Below are 18,665 nucleotides of genomic sequence, written 5' to 3' on the forward strand. Positions count from 1 at the left end.
CTGGTCCTCCCAGGGCCACCATTTAGGAAGATCAGGAAGGGGAGCCCCAGGCTTTGGCTAATTAATTCGTTTCGTACGAGAGGGAAGTTTTTTTTTCTTTGATATTATTGGAATTGCTTATATGCACCTTGCTTTCCAAAAATATTAAATGACCGGTTTAGGTACCCTAGGTTTAAGAAGATTTTTGAGTGATTTTAAAAAGAAAAGAAGTGCTCAGTAGTGTGTTAGACAGTGCGAACTGTGCGATTGTTCAGAGCCCCGTGCATCAAGGGGCCGAGCAGTACCTTTTAAATTTGAGTGACTGAAGGGACCCAAAAAGTTACACTGCAAAGACTAGGGGTGCTGAATTCATTTCCACCATATTTGGAAAAGACTGTCTTGTTGTTTGAAATCGGTCGAAATTTGATACAGAAATGGCCCCCGGTGTAAATTTATGCTGTCAAGTTTCCTCTCTCCAATATGTGGAGCATTTTTTTTTTTTTTTTTTGAAAGCGTGACGTTAAAGCTAAAAGAAAAACTAATGAAATAAAATAGACTCGAAGTCTCCAGGCGGGCCCAACTCAGGTCCGTCAATTAGAGGAGTCAAGGGAAGGGGGTGCAACTGCCCCTCCCCTGCTTTGAGAAATGAATATATATCCATGCATATGAACATTGTTTTTCTTCTTTGACATTACAATATGCATCAAGTACTTAGCTGCCTAGCTCACGGGGGTGCTAGTTGGGGGGTGCGCTTTGCTGGGGGCGAAAAATTCCTTAAGTAGAATTAATATTTACCCAGGTCAAAATTCATGCTATTACTAGCAACAGAAATATGCTAGCTTTTGCTATTTTTTGCTTTGTCTGCTAGTTATTCATGCTATGATATGCTTTTTTATGCTAGCAAGCATCACATGCTATTCAGCTAGCATACTCAGTAATAGCATGGCAAGCTATCTACAAGCATCATATGCTTATTTGCTGTTCAAGCTTGTTCAAAAGCATGTAGTGCTACGTAGCTTAATAAGCTATTTTAAGCTTTTTTATGCTAGCAAGTATCACATGCTATTCAGCTAGCATACGCAGTAATAGCATAGCAAGCTATCTACAAGCATCATATGCTTATTTGCTGTTCAAGCTTGTTCAAAAGCATGTAGTGCTACGCAGCTTAAAAAGCTATTTTAAGCTTTTTTATGCTAGCAAGCATCACATGCTATTCAGCTAGCATACACAGTAATAGCATGGCAAGCTATCTACAAGCATCATATGCTTATTTGCTGTTCAAGCTTGTTCAAAAGCATGTAGTGCTATGTAGCTTAATAAGCTATTTTAAGCTTTTTTATGCTAGCAAGCATCACATACTATTCAGCTAGCATACACAGAAATAGCATAGCAAGCTGTCTACAGGCATCATATGCTTATTTGTTGTTCGAGCTTGTTCAAAAGCATTTAGTGCTACGTAGCTTAATAAGCTTTTATGCTACACATACACACACTTATGCCTGCACACAGACACAAACACATATGCCTACATACACACACGCGCGCGTACACACACAGCACTGCATACGCAACACGCACACATTTGCATACACACACACGCACCCACACACATGCGCCTACACAAACGCACACGCGCATTCATACACACACACGCTGGTGATTGCGAAAAACATAATTTGAATTCAAGATGCCAATAATTCATTTTTTTTTTTTTTTTTTTTTTTTGCCCTTCCTGAGGGGTTTTTTTTTTTTTTTTTTTTTTTTTTTTTTTTTTTTTGCGCTCTATTATATGCCTTCATGTATGCGCCTTCATTTTTTTATGCGCCCTCAAACCTGTGTGCCTTCTGTATTAAGGTTGGCGGGGGACCCAAATAGTGTTACTTTTAAATAAATTCATAAGGCCTCGCTGATTGCCTGCTCAAACAGTAGACTTGTCATTCAGGGGTCAACTGCCCCACACTCCTTGACTACGGGAAAATAATGTATCTACATATAATTTAGCGTATTTTTTGCTATTTCTGGTGTAATTTCCATCAAGTACCATACTTTTTGCACCCACCACCCTGAAAAATTCGAAATGACCTCCTATAAGGCAGATGCTTATCCCCAGTTTCTTTCTCGACCCCGATGTAATACTATTGCATAGTTTATGAAGGCAATGGACAGTTCCCAGTCCTCTGATATTTGTTAAGCATTAAAACTTTAATAATGAACATAATTGCATAGAAAAACAAAAATGCATTTAAATGAGCGTCCCAATTGTAGGGACTCTAGTGCTAATAATTTTGACGAGAAAAATTTAAAAAAATGAATATAACTCATGGAAAGTGAACTGTCAAAGTGTTTTTTTTTCATTGGTTTGTTATTTTCACACATTTATAGAACAGCGTTTCAACGTATACAAGCAGAGAGTTTTTTAATGAAATTACGCAAGCGCAAAGTGCAAAAAATGTGTACCTTTCATGGCGGGAAATTTGGAAAAGCAAACTGTGATTGGCAACGGCAACATTCCGAGCCGCACCACACCAACCAGCATGTTTATTTTGTGCACAGGAGGAAATTTGCGCTGAGATAAGTATTCTTTTAAACCTGTTTTTGAAATTTAACTTAATATTGTAATACTTGTTTGTGCTTGTAATTGTTTTTTATGCAAACTCAAGTGTCTTATCAAACTATTTTACGTTGTAAGCAAAGCATTGTAGCAAAAATGTTTGTTTCCTTGAGTTCGGACAATCTAACGAGTTGTTTTGTTTCATCTTGTAGTACGGCGCTATTTACTGAAAAGTGTCACTATTTTACTGAAAAGTGTCGATGCTATTTTTTTTTAAATCATATTTTGGATCAGAAAGTTATTGTGATCCATAACGTAGTTATGTAAGCTGCCTTTACTTAATATAGGCATTAGAGTCCTATATTGGATATTCAATCACGTTGCTAGAAATTTCTTCTTTAGTTTTTCGTTTTTAAATTCATTAAAAATCTTGATTTTATTTTATGATTAAAACAAATTAAAGCAAGATTAAGATGCATCAGTTCATCAGCAGCATCAGTACAACTTTATAACAAGTATAAGGTTAGACTCTTAAAAGTTTTAGATTAGCTTTAGTTAGAAACTTCTATATATGTTTACTTCATGTATAATAATTTACCAGTAATTTTGAAATTTAACTTCTGAACATATTTTTGCTTCGTCGTAGACCAAAAATCAACAGCTTAAAATTGAAATTTATCCAGGACAGAATTAACTTTTGTCAAGACGCTTCTTAGTTAGGATTCACTGAATAGTTGGTTAATCTTTCAATATACTGCATATTTGGCAGACAAACAGAATATTTGGTTTGATTGAATACTTTAATAATTCAGTGACGCAATGCGTAGCAAATTTATTTTCAACACTTAGTAAACATATTTTTTCATATAATGAATGAAAGTTTTAACGTAGTTAAAAATTAGTTTGAGTTGTTGCCGTCTAATACTGTCAAACCTGGTTTATAAGAAAGCACTTAAAATTAATTTCTGCTTGGACAAACTGCATTTGAGATCCCTAATCCCGGTCCTACTGTTGATGATTTTCCAAATAAGATGATCTGCTTTAAACAATATGGTTTTAAAGGTCCCTCTGATATTGTTTTAACGAGTTTCAAATGTGCTATCATATTCAAAACAATTTTAACGTAAGAGAAAACACTCAGGTGGTAATTTCAAATTTTATTATTTTCAATTTTTCGTAATTTTTATGACATGTCTATATCTGAGAGTCAGAACAAGGTAACTCACAATATCGTGAGGAGACAGCTAAAATGGTTGTCAAAGATGGAATGCACCTGGTAAGTAATTACAAAGTTTTTTTCAAAATTATGTTCACATGACTCGATACAGAATAAGATTCTACATGACAATACACTAATAAACTGAAAATCACAGTTTTTGGACATGTCAGTATTATAGCTCTGAGCTACAGATATTTTAATTAATCTTACTTTTTCAAATTCAATTAACTATGAAACAGTAAGCAGAAAAGAAAAAAAAACTTGGATAATATGGAATATACATAATTATGTACAGTCGGCTAGCAACTTTGTTTTGTATTTGTATGTAAGGTAATTGCAAGATCCTTTATTTATAATGTAACATACTACCATGATTATATTAGCTACATCAAATATTATTCGAAAAGAATTGCAGATAAATATAAACCATTAGTCCTTTACTAGAACAGTTTTTTTTTTTTAATTTATAATTGCACTAAATATAGATGCATTTAGGATGTTAAATGAAAATTAATTTTTATTTCATAAAAAAGGAAAAATAGATTAACCTTCCTTACATTAAATTGGTATAAAATACAAATGTTGAAATCACAAAATAAATAATATTAGATATTGGGTAAAATATGTTATTCGGTGCACCTTTGCTTTTTAGTACGGACAAACTGAGATTTGGCACTTGCACATTATACAGGGGTCGAAGTAGTCCTATATATCCTATATTTCCTATATTTTCAAAAAAAGCACCAAAATCGTCTTATATTTCCTATATTTTTGAAAAATGTTCTATATTTCCTATATTCCCATTTTTTACCCAATATATATTTTAAAAGGAACAGTAAATAAACTTTCTGACATCGGATTTTTGCTGAAAGTACGTGCCCAAACTAATTTCAAATTCTAAAACTCAGGAAGATTTCGATCGTTGGGAATCTGGCGATTATTCTTAATTGGCGTCAGTTTTTGGCTCCACCACCTGTACAAGAGGTATTTTTCATTGCAAATCTAAACAAAGAGAAAGGAAACATCTATTCACATAGGGTTACTATAAATCAGCAGGGTTTTCAAAATAAAATTATTTACGCCAAAAATAAGACAACTGCGCCAGATTCCCATTTATCGAAATATCCCCAAAAACTCAACTGAGTAAATCCTACGACAGGCATCTTCTCTCTTTGGCTACAGCAATGTGACGTCACTCTATAGTGGGTGGAGTTTCGAGAACTAAATCTGTAGTTGGTTTTAGAATTTTGCGTTTGGGGGGGGGGCAACCAGCCGTTTGTTTTGTTTTCCATCATGGTTTTCGTTGGTATATTTTGTGTTCAGTGTATTTTCTAAACGGAATTTAATATTCTTTTTGTGGAATTTTGGGATCGTGGAATGTTAGTTCCTTATGATGTTAAAACGTAGTTTGTTGTAATAAGTGGAATTATAATTGCGAAATTGCATCGCTTAACAAAATTTCGTGTGGAGGGGTTGAACCAGGAGGACATTAATTGTACAAATTTTGGTGCAAGGTGCACTAAAGGAAAAGATGATTTTACCGCTTTTTGCCATTTTTGCAACTGTTCAGTGCTCATAAGCAATAGTGGATTTTCGCAATTGAGGCTGCATACTAAAACATTCTAGCATAAAGAAAATTCTGAAAAACGTCAGAAGGATCCTTCCCAGGCTCTGTTTGTTCTTAATACAAGTGGTAATGGGTTCAGTTTAGATATAAAACCAAATAACAATGGAATTAGTACTTGGGTCATGAGGGAGAAAGAAAAAATAAAAATTATCTTTGTTCAAATTTTGTTTAGTTATTTACTGTAAAGTACACTTTTTTCAAAAATTATTCTTTCAACTACAAGAAATTCATTTCAGATGTAAGTTATAATTTTGTTTAAGGGTTTTTTTTTTAAATAAAATCATTGATAAGAATAACTAAATAATATTTGATCTGTATTATTTTATTTTCATAACAAAATTATTCATATAATGTGTCCTATATTTGTCCTATATTTTTTGTGGAAATGTCCTATATGTGACAAGTCGGTCACTTCTACCCCTGATTATAGTGAATCATAAGGAAAGGGGTAAGGAAAATAAAAATTTGTATTGTTGATATTTAGATATGAAAAATGCAGTAACCATTTAAAATATGTAAGTACTGTACACAAGTAAAATACTGTATTAAAATTGAAAATTTAGTTCTTTCAGTCAACCAGTTTTCTGCCAAAATGGAATGTTTCAATGACTTAATGGTTTGAGTTTTATAATTTACGAAACATGTTAAGATTTTTTTTCTTAGTAACTACTTAATTTAAAGATTAATCATTTTGACTTTTAAAGGGTAGCTATTTCCTAAATTTTCCTTAGCAATTCTTGACAGTTTTCGTGCGTAATTTTTTAAAAAGACTAGCTAGGCTTTGTGTTGAATTTTAAAAATAATGAATATTCTAAAATAACACACAAGTTGTTAAAAAATATATTTAGTAAGATCTTTTAATTTAGGAAATAAAACTTTCAAGAAAATATAATTACACGGAATTAGTATTAATGCTCTACTCAAGCTATACATTGTATTATTTATCTTTTAAATAGTAATGAACAAAGTTTTAATGAACAAAATCATCGGGTTACTGCATACACGTGTTTTGGAGTTACAGGAACTCTTTTTCAATGTAAAGTGGTGAGCTTTTGTATGTAAAGACCCAAAACACCGGTATGCAGTTGTCTGCTATTTTTGTGCATTAAAACGTTGTTCATTACTATTTACTTCCCTGCACAAAGGTATTTATTTCTTATTTATCTTTTAGTTTAAAGCAACTTTTTTTTGCAGCCTTTAAGAACAAAATAAGATGCCTTCTTTGCACTAAGATTTTCAAGTAGGAGAGTGGAATTGCAAGTCCTTTCTCATCACAGGTAAGTGATATTAGTTTTGAAAATATCAGTAGGGGAATGTGGGGCAAAGTAAAATTGTGAAGTATTTACCCTGTTTTTAGTACAATATATCTAGTAATATTTTAAAATACATTTAGGCTTCTCGAGTCAGAAAAAGTTATCTCTGAAGGTCAAAGCGTAAGCTAATAAATACAAGCAGTTTTGAGAAATTGGTACTCATTTGGTAATATTTTGTTGTACAGTCAACCTTCGTTTATCGTGGTCAATTCGCTCCAGACTTTACTGCAATAACTGAATTTCCGCGAAGTAGGATTTATTTATAAACCAAATGTTTTTTTTTCCTAATTAGAGCGCATAAAACCAACTTACGACAATTTAAATAGGTTTTAACATAGTTAGAGCCCCCTAAATATTAAACAGCTCTCTTAATCCCCATCACATTTTCATTACTTTGTTAAAACTAAGCTACACGCACAATATGCAGTTCTTAAACATTACTACTAATCTGTGAAAACAGCTCAACTTGTTCGATGATGAATATGTGCCCCCGTTCTTCCTCTTTACTTATCCTCATTAAAGGTATTATATATACAACTTAAAAAGCTTGTACATTGTGAACACTATATAGAAATGTATGTATTTATCCCCTAACAATACAGTGATTTATACTTTCCAGTTAGTGTTGAACGGTTAAAATGAGATAGCGATTCCCTACACTTTCTTCGCCGATTTTGTACCTTCACTCCCTTAACTAGTCCAACTATAGCCCCTCAGAAGAGCTAATCTTACTAAAAGGACATACTTTGTTATTCTTTAGTGGGAAAAAATTTACAGGGCATAAAAAAGGATTATTACTATATTTGAAAAAAAAAAAAAACCCAGAAAAAATCGCAATGTAGTGAAGCCCCGAAAGTCGAAGCGCAAAGTAGCAAGGGATGACTATAACTCAAAAATTATTTTTGTAATTTTAAAATGAAATTGTTTTTATTATTAACATTTTTAGTACTACTTGAGGCCTATCAGTGCAGTTTTTACTCAATTATTACTAAGCTTAGTTTTATTTTAAATGTTTTTTCCAATTAATCATGTGCATGCGAGGTAAAGTAGAATAGTTTATTCCATGTACTTATTCATTTCTTTTATCACTTGTATATTAATTTACAAATAAATTCATATGCATTCCTTTGCATAAAAATTCACTACTTTAATCATTCATTTACATATTGACTTATTAAAGCATTATTTTATTTGCTCGTTTATTGTTTCGCATGTATTAATCAATCAACTTTAACCCCGCCTCTCTCTGCCGCACCACTGTCGACCAGCCGCCTCACGGTGCTGCTCCTCTAGCGAAAACCGTCTCCAGGTTGCGTCCATATCTTACACACACACGCCTGCACACACTCATGCCTGCACACTGACACAAACACATATGCCTATATACACACACACACACGAACGCCTGCACACACACACACATGCGGGTACACACACAACACGCGCACACACATGCATGCATACATACACACCCACCCACACACATGAGTCCACACAAACACACGCATACACTCTCGTGATTGCAAAAAACATAATTTGAATTCAAGATGCCAAAAATTCAAATTACTATAATTTTTTTGTTTATTCTTTCACTATCTCTTTATTAATTTATTAATTATTTTAGTTAATCATTTATTTAACCCAAAATGGTGTTGATAATCAGATAGAAAATATTTCAGACAAAAAATATTTTATTTTTCACTTTGCCCCTTGATAAAAAAAGGGGGGGGGGGGATTCTTTATGTGCTGTAATTTTTGAAAGAAATTTCCAATTTGCAACAAGTAAGTTATTTTAACTCTTACACTTTGCCCCACATTCCCGTACTTCAAACTTAAGACACCACTTATTGTATGATGGTTTGCTAAAAAAATTTGTCAAGTGTGACTAGATAGCCTTAATATTCCAAAGCAAACAAATGAAATTGTTTGCTCACCGAACATACTTACTACAAAATTAATTGTTTCCAGTTCATCAACCACATCTCTGTTGTCAAGCTTAAGCTGCGGTGAATTAGTTATTGTTTTATGGCATTTGTATTGTAACAAGTTGGAGTTGTTCGAATTCTCGTAAATTCCCCTTTTTTCTAAAAAGAAAAAGCTATGTTTTGATACAATTTTCTAGGGATTTACCAAACACCTCAGTGTGCTGAATACTGATAATAATATAATACAGCCGGACCTCCATATATCCAAGTATGAACTTACGAAGAAAAGATTCCATTTATAGAAATTTAGAAGCTTAATTTTATTAGAATTACTACTAAAACATTAAAGTTCAATCTAATTTTTCTGGAAAAACTACATTACTCATTTATTTGTGAATTATATTACATAAAAGTTAATGATTTAAAAAAGAAAAACAATAAGAAACTTTCTTTTTTTATTGTTTTTAAATAAACAGTATTCCAGACATTGGATAAAATCATCATAGCTGTATTCCTTAAAAAGAAAAGAAAAAATTTATGAATAGCCAATTTTACCAACAGTTCACCAAAGAAATGTTTGCATTTATTGAATCCTCTACTTCATTAGAAATATTTTTCGAAAATTGAAGTCCAGAACCTGTAGTCAGAGACACCTCCAACATTTCATTTTTGATTAAATTCAAAAAATTGCATTTTTATCCCTCCCCCTTCTGTTTTGCAAGGAGTTATGGCTTTTTCAAATACAACTATTTCTGTGTCCATTAAGAGGTTTTTTTTCTGCAAAATTTTAATATCTCTTAAGCAAATTTGAATCTTTCCAGTGTGTTCAAGTTAAACTTGAGATTTCCTACTGTAAAATTAAATAGTTTTTTTCATTTGAATCAATGCATCAAGTTGTAAAGTAAAATGCAGTTGTACTTTACTAATCAAAATCATATATTTTTTTAAAGTTAAAATTTTTAAAATGTTTTTTTGGTTTAAGTGGGTTTTTTTTCCATTCCCTTTCAAAAATTGCATTCATATTTTTTTTTAAATTAGAGGGAAGGAGAGAATCCCATCCAATCAAATCAACTCTAACTAACCCTCCCCCCCCCTCTTTGTTCCCTTTATATACGTGCGTGCGTGTGTGTGTGTGTGTGTGTGGAAAAACTAACCCAACTGTCATGAGTATTTCCTGTTTCATTCATTAACAAAAAATGTTTCATTCAAATGTTTAGAGTGGTATTAGTTTTGCAAAATGTATTTTAAAAACTAGCAAATTTGCCACTAAATATAAGTTTTTTTTTTTCTTTCCAGGAATCAGGACTTCTAATCAGAAAAATAGCTCTTTTAGTCCTTTTTTTAATTTTAACTTTCTCCTTTTATTTCTAACTAGCAGTACCCGCACAGCGATGCCCGTGCTAAAAATTTAATGGAAATCCAATGAATAAAAAAAAATTTACGCCTGCTCTCCCTCTGATGTAAAATGATAATTTTTCTTTGTATAAAATGCGTACACACCATTTCAAAGAAAAAAAAACCTATTAAAGTTTCTTTGGAACTTAAAACTTTTTGTCAAATCATTAAATTATATTTACAGATACTTTAAAACTCTATTTAGCAAGTGAAGCGGTTTTTTTGCAATTTAAAATATTTCGCAAAATAAACAAAATAAGACATCAAATAATATCTTTCAAATGTAAAAACTACCAAAATATCACGAAACAGGCAATGACTTCGTTCAAATGTTGACGAGTAGAAGCAATTTTCACCTCTATCATACCTTAACGGGCAACTTTCTAGCTTAGATATAAAAATTGATACAATCAAAGCTATATACAGATTAGAAAAAAATGCAGAAGTTGGCGCCTGCAACTTTCTGATATTTAGTCAGAGCCTGAACTCATTCTTTGGGCTTCTTACCCTTGGAAAGGATAAGATTTGAAAACTTTCTGTTGGTTGGTGTCGACATGTGCGTGGTGTACACGTGATGTGTGAAGGGTTAAACCCCACGTAGATATTTTGCGAAACTGATTGATCGTCACTGCATTTTATTTAAGTATTAACAAGTGCTGTGATACTTAGTAGTATTGTATTTTCTTTAAAATTTTTTTCAATTATACTTCAAGAATATAATATTTGCCATTATACTTTTTTAAAATTTACTTCAAGATATCATGTTAGGTATTCAACTTCTCTTAATAGCCAACTTAATGTAATAATATATTTTAATACTAGTTGAAATTTGTATGTTTCCCACCAGTACAGTTTTAGTTCAATAACTTTTGTGGCATTTTTCTTCATTTGTATAATATTTTTCCCACTTGCATGTCTGTCTGGAGGCGCACATTTAAATGGTAGTTTATGTACAGGTAAGGATTTATGACCAAACCCAATCCTCCACGTTAATTCTGCCTCCTTTGGTGCATACTAGGTGAGTCAACTCTCTTGGGCAAAACTTTAAGGCAGGTCAGATGGGAGGGTAAAGAGTAAGAATCTTATTCAACATATGGTCACAAGTGCAATGCTGACGCGCTACATGCACACAGAGCTAGAAACTGATGGATGCAAAAGGAGTCTCAAGTTTATTACACAAAGAAAATTTTACGTAAGAGTTTTGATTTTAAAAAAAGGTTTAGAGCCAGGCCGTGATCTATAAATTTTGAGGCCCCCTGCAAAAAATCAGCAGGACCCCTAACCGCCTACTGGTTTTCTGTGCCATTAGGGGCTGCTGGCACTTTTAGTGCCCCTCCACCCTTGTGGGATCTGCAAGTAGTTAGAAGTTATGACCTGTAGTATCTAATATGTGCTGTCCCAACAAAAGAGCAGCAATAATAAAAGTTTATTCAAAATGGCTTGTTAGTGCGATATTAAGTGCTTTGTTATTGCCACACATGTATTACAGCTATAGGCTATAAATTTCAGCCAACTACTTTAAACCTTTCTTGAAAGCTAAAGTGTTGTGTAAAATCTTCTTTATGTAATGTGTGTGTGTGTGAATTTTACCGGTTTTGCTTCCATCAGTTTTTCCAGCTTTGTGTGGATACAGCTCATCAGCCTTGTGTGACCATAGCTTCCTACGTGATTCATGCTTTTTATCCTCCCCTCTGTACCCCTTAAAGTTTTGCTCGAGAGTTTCGACTCACCCTGCATGTATAAATTTTTGGGTGTATTTGGAAGTTTAAACTCAAATAAGGTGTGGGTTTATTTAATAACCTTGCAGTCAGTGTGATAACCATATTATGATAATGTCCTCATGAAATTTGTTCATTTTATAGCATCTCTGTAATATTATATTGGGTTTAGTATTTACTTTGTGTGAAATTTCAAAGATATTTTACATCCACATTCAAAGCATATTAATACATATATTTTTGTACCTAAAAGTAGATAAAAGGCTTAAGTGATCCTAAAAGAAACCTTTAAATTCAAGTCATGAAATTTTTGGTGTGAAACATTGTATGCAGGGTCTATACACTATTCAATTTTCGGGCCCCTTCCAAAATTTAATTCTGTATCTGCCCCCTGCTGACATATCCAGGGCATGTAAAATTTTCGGTGTGGCATGAATCTTTGTAGTTTTTGATCAAAAATTTCTTCTAAAACTTGATTATTTTATATTTTATTGAAAAGTTACTGTAGCTCAAAATCGATTGCAAATGGTACCGCTAAAATCATATTTGGACAAATAAAAATCATTAGTCATCATATAAAGCTGTTAAATTATTTTTTTTGTCTGATTAATGCTATACGACACATTCAAATGTTTTTATTCATATACAAAAGTAAAAACTGGGTATGTACAAATTTCATTCCAGCATGTATAAACATGCCTGGCTGGGCATGTAAAATTGTAAATGCTTTTCTAGCCCTGCATTTCAAGTTCTTGGTGTTCTGAGAAAATACGCCAGTTGTCTTAGAGTGATTTTTTACCATTTTAAGCTATTTTGTGTGTACACTTTTGTTCAAAGGTAGTGAAAAGCACTTATTTTTGCAGGTTGTAGATTTCACAAAAGGAAGATATTGTGATTTTGCCAATTTCATTTGAACAGAACCAAAAGTTGATCATATACAAACAGTTGAAATACGTCCAAAACTTAAATCTTTGGATTATGACTGGCTAGCAAAAATTAATGCCTTGCAGAAAATTCTAAGTTCTCGATAAGATGTGAAGTTAATGCTCATTTTGTTTATGGGCTATAAATATTGTAACTTCTTTTGAGTTGCACTATATATGATGTGGGTTCAAAATATGTCTCACTGCAGTGTAATGTTCTGCATTAGTTTGAGGCGTTTCAAAGTGCTACGTTAGAAATCCTTTATTGCTTTATTTTATTTGTTTTGTTATTTGTTCATTCTTTTTTTTTTTTTTTTTTTTAAGAGCAAAATGAGAAAATATCTACTGAAAAGAGGGAAGGACTCCTCTGGAATTGAGACCGAGATGAAGAGAAGGAACAAATATTTATCCGATAAAATTCAGAATCTGCGTTACAATAAAGTTTAATTGAATAAATTTGATTTTAAGTGTTCTTTGTACTTTTATTTTCCTATTTATTGCATGCCATTTTTATTTAGCACTGGAGAGGTTAGTAATTTATTATATAAGTCTGAAATGAATTTTATAATAACCTCGGTGAAAGACACTTGTTTAATGCTATAAAAGTGAAAAATTAAACCAACAGTGGGTGGTAAGAAGGTAGCTGTAGTAGCAGAAATTAAAGCAAGACAAAAGGTAGAAATCAAGCTAGAAAAGCAACAGATGGTAGAAACTATGGTAGACTAGCAACAAATAAAAGCAGTGTGTGCTAGAAATCTTGCTATAAAAGCAAAAAATAAAAGCAGCATGTGCTAGAAATCTTGCTTTGCAAGCAGGAGAAAAAAGCAACGTATGCTAGAAATCTTGCTACAAAAGTCAAAAAATAAAAGCAACGTATGCTAGAAATCTTGCTACAAAAGTCAAAAAATAAAAGCAACGTATGCTAGAAATCTTGCTAGAAAAGCAAAAATAAAAAGCAACAGATGCTAGAAATCTTGCTAGTCTAGCTTAAAAATAAAGCAACAGATGCTAGAAATCTTGCTATAAAAGCAAAAAATAAAAAGCAACAGATGCTAGAAATCTTGCTACAAAAGCAAAAATAAAAAGCAACAGATGCTAGAAATCTTGCTATAAAAGCAAAAAAATAAAAGCAACATATGCTAGAAATCTTGCTACAAAAGCAAAAATAAAAAGCAACAGATGCTAGAAATCTTGCTATAAAAGCAAAAAATAAAAAGCAACAGATGCTAGAAATCTTGCTAGACTAGCTTATAAATAAAGCACCCTGTGGTAGAAATCTTGCTAGAAAAGCAAACAATAAAAGCAACACAAGCTAGAATTGGTATGCTTTAAAGCATGAAAAGTGTTCCAAAACACTGCATGGCATGCTAGTAAGTTTGCTAGAAAAAGCAAAGATTTTTGCTAGTTTATGCTAGTTTTTGTTGCTAGAAATTAGCATGTGATGCTATAAAGCAAACAATTTCTAGCATGAATTTTGACCTGGGTAAAAAGATTAAAGAAACTTATGCACCAAAAAGGAAAACCCCTCACAGTTTTAAAATGTATGCAGCAACACGAGGTGCATTTGTTATTCCTAGTGCTAGATCTGGAGCCGCGTACAAGACGAAACCCACCCGTGTCTCAAGCGCAAATTCTAAGGAATGTAAATTCAAAGGGCTGCTCCCAAGCACGGATGCAAAAGGGGGTTATGATCCCCTTGACGACAAAAACAATTTTTTTTTGCCTGTATTTTCTGAAAATATCCGGAGGAGAACCACCTACATACACACTTTACTTGGCCAAATATAGCCTCAAATGCCCTTTGTGGGGTTTTAACTGCAAGCTTTTTCGGCTCGGACCCCCCCCCCTCTTCCATCATTTTCCGCTATCTCATTAACAAGAAGTAAACATTGTCAAGGTTATGCTTAACTAATCAGAGCCATACTATGAATGTAAAATATTTCAATTTTAATTAAAAGCTTTCATTCGTTCCTGATGTTTGTTTATTTAACGCCAGCATCGCTGAAACTTATACAAATACAAATACAAATACAAATACAAATACAAATGTGACGACCAGCAACAGGCACTGGGCCCAGCTAGGCTGGTCCAAGTCAATTAATTAGTCCCCAATGAAGATCAATGGCCCTCTTAAAGCTATCCACTCCCTTGCTCATTACCGCCTCTTCCGGTAAGCTATTCCAAGTGCCCACGACCCTGCTAAAGTAGTAGTTTTTCCTGATTTCCAAGTTAGCCTGAGATTTAAATAGCTTAAAACAATGACCCCTTGTCCTGCTTTCCCCGCAAAAATTTAATCCGTTTACATCTTTCATTTTGATAAATTTAAATAACTGAATCATGTCTCCTCTGACTCTCCTTTGCTCCAGGCTATACATGTTAAGCCTATTAAGTCTGGTATCATAATCTAAATCTGAGAGTCCCCTTACTAATTTAGTTACCCTTCTTTGAACCCTTTCCAATACAAAAATATCTTTCTTCAGATAAGGCGACCAAAACTGAACAGCATACTCCAAATGAGGTCTTACTAAACTCCTATATAAAGGCAGAAGAACTTTCTTAGATTTGTTTGAAATAGATCTATTGATGAACCCAAGCATTTTGTTGGCTTTGTTACTAGCAATACTGCACTGTTGACTAAACTTGAAGTCCTGATTTATAAAGACACCCAGATCCATAACATTATCTGCCTGATTTATGACTGAACCCTGTAAACGATATCTCATACGCTTATTTCCAAGACCTAAGTGTAGCACTTGACATTTCCCTACATTAACTGCCATACCCCATTTATCTGCCCACTTAGTAATATGATCTAAATCCTCTTGCAGCTGTTTTACTTGTTCTTCATTTTCGACAATCCCCATAACTTTTACATCGTCAGCAAAACAATTCATGCTTCCAGAAATATTTTCATTGATGTCATTCATAAATATAATAAACAAAAGAGGCCCTAAAACTGATCCCTGAGGAACCCCACTTAAAACATCACTCCAATTAGAATGATTTCCTCTCACAACTACTCTTTGCTTCCTACCAGTAAGCCAATTTCTAACCCAAAGTAAAGTTTTTCCTCCTATTCCAATGTCAGCTAACTTGCTGAGAAGAGCAACATGCGGTACCTTGTCAAAAGCTTTTTGAAAATCAATATAAACAACATCCACACATTTTTTGTTATCTAAAGCTGAGGTAACCTTGTCGTAGAAATGCAATAAATTAGTAGTACAGGATTTACCTTTCCTGAAACCATACTGCAAACTAGTCAACAGACTATTAGTCTCTAAGAACATCATGATCTTAATTTTGATCAAAGTTTCGAAAATCTTACAAATCACCGAAGTCAAACTCACAGGTCTATAATTCCCAGCAATACCTTTAGACCCCTTCTTGAAGAGTGGCGTTATGTTAGCCAGCTTCCAGTCCTCTGGCACCGTCCCCGAGTTATAAGAAGCATTGAAAATATTCAAAATAACATCCACTAATTCCTCTGCACATTCAACTAAAATTTTTGGATAAATATTATCTGGTCCCGGAGCTTTAGTTGCTTTAATCTTTTTCAAATGAAATAAAACCTCCTCCCTGGAAAATACAAAATCCTCAAGCTGTATAATAGCTTGTGTCTTGTTAGTGTCAACTGTTGAGATACAGTTATCGTTAAACACACTGGAAAAAAAGTTATTTAGAACATTTGCAATATCCCTATCGTTTTGGATTAAATTTCCATGCTCATCAACCAAAGGCCCAATTTGACTGTTTCGAGCTTTCCCGGAATTAGCGTAAGCAAAAAACCTCTTAGGGTTCCCATCAATGTCATCTGCCAGCCTTTGCTCCAATTCCCTTTTCTGAATCCGTACCAAATACTTAAAATTTCGCCTTGCCTTACCATACTGGAGCCTCTCCGCACTCTGACCAGTTTCTTTAAACTTACGAAAAGTGGCTTGCTTATAATTAAGAGCTTCTTTAGTCTCCCTGGAGAACCACATGGGCCAAATTTTGGTACTAACACCTTTTCTCCTAAATGGAACATAGTCCCCAACGGTTTTAGCAAGTTTATCCTTAAATTCCGTCCACTGCTGATCTACGTCGCTATTTTCCAACCCTGACGAAAAAACCTCTTTCAAGCTCTGCCTAAGTGCAACAAAATCGGTGTTTCTGAAATTGGGCACAAACCTAAAATTATCATCTTTGCACACTTCAAATTTAACCCGGAACCTAATGCTGTTATGATCACTATCTCCAATATGCTCCCCTACACTCAACCCCTGAACAAAACTACCTATGTCACAAAAAACTAGATCCAAAATGGCCTCCTCTCGAGTTCCCTGAGTTACAACTTGATCTAAGAAACAGTCACCAATTACTTTTAAAAATTCCTCTTCTTTGCCATTACCAGGATAAAAATTATTCCAATCAATACCCGGAAAATTGAAATCCCCCATTATGATAACGGATCCCTTACTAGACATGTCACTAATAATACGGTACATCTGTTCATCTTGTCCCTGGTTTGAATTAGGTGGCCTATAAATGTTTCCAAAGCGTAGCTTTATGCCCTTACTGCTCATCAACTCCAGCCAAACCATATCAATATCAGTAGGCTTATCATTTATGACCAATTCATTGCAAATAAAATTGTCTCTAACATAAAATAAAACCCCACCACCTCTTTTACCTACTCTATCCTGTCTGAATAAATTATACCCAGCAATATGTAATAACTCTGCATCAGATTCGGTAGCCCATGTCTCTGTAATTCCGATAACATCCAACTTCTCATCCATAACTATGCTTTTCAATTCATCCATCTTGTTCCTAATACTGCGAGCATTGGTATAGAAAACTTTAAGCATGCCTAAGTTGCTTTTATTTAACACCCTGAAATTTCCTAAATTACAATTGTTAACATTACTACTCTTGTTTGTCACTTTATTTCCATTTCTAGCAATACCCAAAAACATTACATTCTCTCGATACCTGGTGCTTGAACCATGCCCCCCATTCCAACTTAGTTTTTTGACTCCAAAGCCCTTAAAATCAATCCACTAACCATTTTGACCCCTGTAGAGCTCAGATGCAGGCCATCCCTAGCAATCCAATCCCGTTTACAGTGACTCCATACATCAATGAACCTGATACTGCGCTTTTCGCAAATTGACTTCAGTAGCAAGTTCATACACCTCGCACGTTGATTTAGCCAGCTCCTATGCACTCCATACCTGGGAAGCAAACCAACCACTTGGACATTCGTCGAAAAGCTGGTTGCTTTATCCAACAGGGATTCCCATTCCCTAGAAAACTCCTCATTTTTACTGTGGCCTACATCATTTGTTCCCACCCACAAAGTAACCATGTCCTCCTTATTCAATACTCCCTTCTTTTCAGCAACCATATTAACGTCTTTTACCCGAGCCCCTGGTAAACAACACCTAGCCACCTTACGCTTTACTCTCCCAACTGTGTTACCCACCTCCCTTACCATAGAGTCCCCCAAAATTACACCCTTAGTTTCCCAATCTAACTCCTCATTTGAAACTTCCCCCTGAATCTCTGGAACATTTATACCCTCTACAACTGGCTTACACCCTAATGCTAACTGGGCTTCCAAAACTAGCATCTTATGCCAGCTATGATCGAGGAAATGACCCATTTATTAACGGAATCGGGTCGCAAAACGTGAATAACGAATAAGATATTAAAATATTCACATAGAGAGCGGTTCTGTGGAAACAGAAATTTTCTGGTTACTTCCCTTATTTTTTAGTTCTTTATTTTTGTGCAAATTAGGCTGAAATTTAGAAATTTGGGCCGCCAGAGGAGTTTTGGAGGGGATTTTGAAATGCCTCCCTTTCCAAAAATATTTGTTAGTACATTGTCTTCATCATGCCAAGTTTCATGATTTTATCACAAAATGCAGTTTCCGGCTATATTTTCTACCATGTGATTCGGATGATCGAAAATCCGCATAATCCGGGGAGTTTGGATAGTACACAAAGCGAATCCTCATATAAATAATAGCCG

The 18,665-nt window shown here is 34.0% G+C and overlaps 1 long non-coding RNA gene across 2 annotated transcripts; it reads left to right on the plus strand.

The window, feature by feature from the left end:
* Positions 1-2,501: 2,501 nt before the first annotated feature.
* On the plus strand, positions 2,502-13,122 carry LOC129222167 (uncharacterized). Of its 2 annotated transcripts, XR_008580572.1 has the most exons (3): positions 2,502-3,806; positions 6,571-6,653; positions 12,975-13,122. It is a non-coding gene; the product is annotated as an uncharacterized LOC129222167 (long non-coding RNA). The 2 variants fall into 2 exon arrangements; XR_008580571.1 differs by lacking the exon at positions 2,502-3,806 and having other exon boundaries at positions 6,464-6,653.
* Positions 13,123-18,665: the final 5,543 nt, after the last annotated feature.

Source organism: Uloborus diversus, chromosome 5, assembly GCF_026930045.1.
Source record: "Uloborus diversus isolate 005 chromosome 5, Udiv.v.3.1, whole genome shotgun sequence".
NCBI lineage: Eukaryota > Metazoa > Arthropoda > Arachnida > Araneae > Uloboridae > Uloborus > Uloborus diversus.